Genomic DNA, 5,317 nt, shown 5'->3' on the forward strand with positions numbered 1-5,317 from the left:
TTTAGTAACTTGTAAAGAAATATAAATGTATTCTCATCCGTTCTGTGTACTGCTTTCATCTGCACAGTGCTACCTGTACCGTGATTGGTCATCGGTGTTGAAATGTATCCCGAAATGTAATGTAAACCTGTCCTTACCTGCTCCATGTAATACCCTTATTTGCTCAGTACTACATGTAACATGATTTACGGATTGTACTAAACTGTACCTTGAAATGAAATGTACGCTAGTGCATTGTATGGAATTGCTGTCAGCATCCATCGAATTGTATGGAATTGCTGACCACAAGGTATTTTACAATGTATTGTGAATATTTTTATATGAATAAAGTATATTTGTGAAACAAAAAACAAGCTCCCAGGATGAGGCTAGACCATTGCACTTGGGGTGTGCTGGAGCCTGCGATGTCCCCAAATGTGGGATACTCGACTGTAACATTTGTGGTAGTGTGGGACTGTGTCTGCACTCTCCCCTGGCTTTACAATTCAAAGTTAGATTTCAGCAAAGTGCCTCTCTTCTACACTTTCTTTATCCTCTGCTCTCACTCCCTAGTTTGTCTTTATCTGTGACAATAGAAACTGCTTTCTTCACACGCACGTCACCAACAGTTACTTTATCTGCACCAAGAGCTGCCATGCATTTGCAAGACATTTTTCCCGCCCTTAATGGCTCCAGAGTAATTACTCATCGACACACTTCCTTACTTTCAAGGTCAATATGCAACCCAAGGCTGCAACTTCTGCCTCACTGCAATATTTGCTCAAACACTCTCTCAATACATCCTGCAAAGCTTTGCTACAAATCAGCTCACACAGTGAGACTTCCCAAGGGATTTCCCAGGACTGTGACATTCACCCCCTGTGCTGGAACCATTTCACCAGTTTCCCGTAGCTCATCTCACTCCACCTTCTTTGCTTTAAGTGGAGTTTCACGTTTTTGCACAGCCCCTATTGGTGGGCCTGCTTTCAGCTGCCTCGGCCCTAAACACTGGAATTCCCTCCCCAAACCTCGCCTCCTTTAACACGCTCCTCGAAACCTCGTTCTTTGACCAAACTTTAGGTCACATGTCCTAATATCTCCTTATGTGGCTCGTGTCAAATTTTGTTTGATAACATTCCTGTGAAGTGCCTTGGAATGTTTTACTACGTTAAAGGCGCTATATAAATTATAAATTGATAAGTAAATAAGGATTAACTTTTTCCAGTGTCACAAGGGTCATTAACCAGGGGACAGAGATTGGAGAAAATTTGCCAAAGAACCAGAGGCAACAGAAGGATGTTCCCCCGCCGGCCTGAAGCGACTTCAGGTAAAACAACATTAGGCAGCAAATTGTTGTGAGCTGTCTGAAAACATGGTGGAAGCACATTGAACAGTAATGTTGAAAAGTTAATTTGGATAATACTTGAAGGATAAATAATGTCAGGGCTTTGGGGAAAGAAGAGAGGAGTGGGATGAATTGGATAGCCCTTTGAAAGGGCCGTCAGAGATAGGATGGGCCGAATGGCCTCGTCTTGTGCTGTGTCGTATAAGATTGAAAATGTTGTGGAAAAAGAAAGAGGTGCATTTATATAGCGCCTTTGACAACCGCAAAGCAGTTTACAGCCATCAAACTACTTACACACCAGCGAGTTCACACTGGGGAGAGACCGTTCACCTGCTCTGAGTGTGGGAAGGGATTCACTCAGTCATCCAACCTGCTGAGACACCAACGAGTTCACAAGTGACTGCAGGGTTTGGATTCTGCTGTTATTCACATCCTACTGAATTGTCTTCATTCTGTTAGTTACTGTTTGTTTCTGCTGATGTCAATAACCCTTCAACTAGGCTGGAGTTTAATATTTTGATATTTCAAATAACAGTGTGTTCATATTTGATGTCTCCACTATAAGAGGAGACTAATTGATGTCCTGTTTCTGACTGTTCCATTTGTGATTGGGGTGGAGGAGCAGTGAGAGATCGGGGCCCAGGAGAGGGAGGGTTCGGGGCCCAGGAGAGGCAAGGGTTCAGGGCCCAGGAGAGGGAGGGTTCGAGGCCCAGGAGAGGCAAGGGTTCGGGGCCCAGGAGAGGCAAGGGTTCGAGGCCCAGGAGAGGCGAGGGTTTGGGGCCCAGGAGAGGCGAGGGTTCGGGGCCCAGGAGAGGCGAGGGTTCGAGGCCCAGGAGAGGCGAGGGTTCGGGGCCCAGGAGAGGCGAGGGTTCTGGGCCCAGGAGAGGGAGGGTTCGGGGCCCAGGAGAGGCGAGGGTTCAGGGCCCAGGAGCATCGTGATCGGGGCCCAGGAGAGGCGAGGTTTCGGGGCCCAGGAGAGGCGAGGGTTCAGGGCCCGGGAGAGGCGAGGGTTCAGGGCCCAGGAGAGGCGAGGGTTCGGGGCCCAGGAGAGGCGAGGCTTCGGGGCCCAGGAGAGGCGAGGGTTCGAGGCCCAGGAGAGGCGAGGGTTCGGGGCCCAGGAGAGGCGAGGGTTCGAGGCCCAGGAGAGGCGAGGGTTCGGGGCCCAGGAGAGGCGAGGGTTCAGGGCCCAGGAGAGGCGAGGGTTCAGGGCCCAGGAGAGACGAGGGTTCAGGACCCTGGAGAGGCGAGGGTTCAGGGCCCAGGAGAGGCGAGGGTTCAGGTCCCAGGAGAGGCGAGGGTTCGGGGCCCAGGAGAGGCGAGGGTTCAGGGCCCGGGAGAGGCGAGGGTTCAGGGCCCAGGAGAGGGAGGGTTCAGGGCCCAGGAGAGGCGAGGGTTCGGGGCCCAGGAGAGGCGAGGGTTCAGGGCCCAGGAGAGGCGAGGGTTCGGGGCCAGGAGAGGCGAGGGTTCGAGGCCCAGGAGAGGCGAGGGTTCGGGGCCCAGGAGAGGGAGGGCCCAGGGGCAGCACAGGCCAGCCCACACTGCGATCTATGGATACTAGGAGCATGCGTGCGCTCTAGGTCTGTGCAGCAGAGCAGGTCTCCAGTCGCCTTGGTTAACCCTTGTCACTGGATCAAGACCTCGCTCTGACAAGCCCCGTGTGGTGGCTGGTGTGCAACGGCCACCTCACGTTAAAAGAATCCACGCACAGGCATCTTCCACCCTTCAGGTTGTAGTTCGAGACCTAGATTGTCAGGTCCCTCATTGAAACACCTGTGAACTCATCTATTTTTGGTGTGGAACCAGGTCATCCTCCATATGAGGGACTGCCTGACACTAATACTTATGAGGTAAAGTGCAGAGTTGGCATGTTGCTCTGAAAATGTTGTTGGATGTTGTGTGAGTTGTCTGAGGAAAAGAGTGTTTGAAGACCAGGCCCTCCAATAGAGGGAACTACAAAACCGGCCTTCCTCAGAAACACACAACACCATCCTGCACCAAGCTCATGGTCGACAGGGCTGCAGTGATACCCGCCCTCCTGTATGGCTCAGAGTCATGGACCATGTACAGTAGACATCTCAAGTCGCTGGAGAAATACCACCAACGATGTCTCCGCAAGATCCTACAAATCCCCTGGGAGGACAGACGCACCAACATCAGCGTCCTCAACCAGGCCAACATCCCCAGCATTGAAGCACTGACCACACTCGACCAGCTCCGCTGGGCAGGCCACATAGTTCACATGCCAGACACGAGACTCCCAAAGCAAGCGCTCTACTCGGAACTCCTTCACGGCAAATGAGCCACAGGTGGGCAGAGGAAACTTTACAAGGGCACCCTCAAAGCCTCCCTGATAAAGTGCAACATCCCCACTGACACCTGGGAGTCCCTGGCCAAAGACCGCCCTCAGTGGAGGAAGTACATCCGAGTCTCATCGCCGAGAGCATGCAGAAATCAAGCACAGACAGTGCAAGGAGCATGCGGCAAACCAGTCCCACCCACCCCTTCCCTCAACGACTATCTGTCCCACCTGTGACAGAGTCTGTGGCTCTCGTATTGGACTGTTCAGTCACCAAAGAACTCACTTCAGGAGTGGAAGCAAGTCCTCCTCGATTCCGAGGGACTGCCTATGACTGACTGAGTTGCAAGTGTGAATAATTGTTGATTTTTTGTGTAAAATGTGGCATTTGATAGTTGTAGAGATGAATCTAAATGTGAGCGTGGAGATGAACTGAATGTGAGTGTTGGTATGACTTATGGGGCCATTTGAATAGACTGACTGGTGAGTTGTTTTAAAGGTGGTGCAGGTGATCGACATTGGTGTGCTGAGTGAGGTTGGAAGTGATGTTAGTGAGGAAAGAAGTGATGGTGGACCAGGGGGACTGTGGAAGGAAAAGGTGCAGGATGGTGTTGTGTGTTTCTGAGGAAGGCCGGTTTTGTAGTTCCCTCTATTGGAAATAAAATAGAGCTGGAATTGAAACAGACCGTGAGATTGATCAACAAAATGTTGAATTTGCCAATAGATGCATTTGAAATTCTGATTTTGATTGTAAAGCCAGGGGAGAGCGAACGCAGTCCCCCACTACCACAAATTCTGCAGTCGAGTATCCCACATTTGGGGACATCGCAGGAGTCACCACACCCCAAGTGCAATGGGAGAGATAGCCTCAGCCTGGGAGCACCTTTTTGTTACATTTCAAAATATACTTGATTGATATAAAAATGTGCACAATACATTGGAGGCAGTTCAGTACATTTGGATGTGGTCAGTAATTCCATACAATACATTTGGGTGCTGACGGCAGTTCCGTTCAATACATTTTCTTGCTTTACATTTCAAGGTATAATTCAGTACAATCCAGGATACATTGTAATACAGTCATCAAATTACTTTACTAGTGACACTATACGGTACACGGAATGGGTGAGGGTAAAGTTACATTTCTTTGCAACTTACATTACTAAACAGAACTTGCATTATACATGGCACTACACAGGTGTTTTCAGATCATGGTGCTCTATGTATACAACAAGTTTACAAGTACAGGCCGAGGGGAGTTTTATACTGATTCCAGCCCCTGGGTTTACCGTGGTGGAAGGACTTTAAACTGTGGCCCTTCCCCACCGTGCCTTTGCGGCGACTGCACCAATTGTTAGTGTGACCCTCAGCACGTACTCCTGGACCTTGGATTGTGCCAGTCTGCAACACGCAGACGTGGACATCTCCTTGCTCTGGAAGACCAGCAAGTTTCGGCAAGACCAAAGTGTGTCTTTCACTGAGTTGATGGCCCTCCAGCAGCTGATGATGTCTGTCTCGGTGTGTGACCCTGGGAACAGCCCGTAGAGCACAGAGTCCTGTGTTACGGAGCTGCTTGGGATGAACCTCGACAGCAACCACTGCATCTCCATCCAGACTTGACTACACAAACGCACTCCTGGCTGGCCTCCCACATTCTACACCACGTAAACTTGAGGTCATCCAAAACTCGGCAGCCC

The 5,317-nt window shown here is 50.4% G+C and overlaps 2 non-coding genes across 2 annotated transcripts; one reads left to right on the forward strand and one right to left on the reverse strand.

Moving 5' to 3' along the window:
• Positions 1-312: 312 nt before the first annotated feature.
• On the forward strand, positions 313-475 carry LOC139278564 (U1 spliceosomal RNA). The gene has a single exon (XR_011596300.1). It is a non-coding gene; the product is annotated as a U1 spliceosomal RNA (small nuclear RNA).
• A 3,902-nt stretch (positions 476-4,377) lies between these two features.
• Positions 4,378-4,539, reverse strand: LOC139278582 (U1 spliceosomal RNA). Its single transcript, XR_011596309.1, has one exon. It is a non-coding gene; the product is annotated as a U1 spliceosomal RNA (small nuclear RNA).
• Between the last annotated feature and the right edge of the window lie 778 nt (positions 4,540-5,317).

This window comes from Pristiophorus japonicus, chromosome 1, assembly GCF_044704955.1.
Source record: "Pristiophorus japonicus isolate sPriJap1 chromosome 1, sPriJap1.hap1, whole genome shotgun sequence".
NCBI classification, from domain to species: Eukaryota; Metazoa; Chordata; class Chondrichthyes; family Pristiophoridae; genus Pristiophorus; species Pristiophorus japonicus.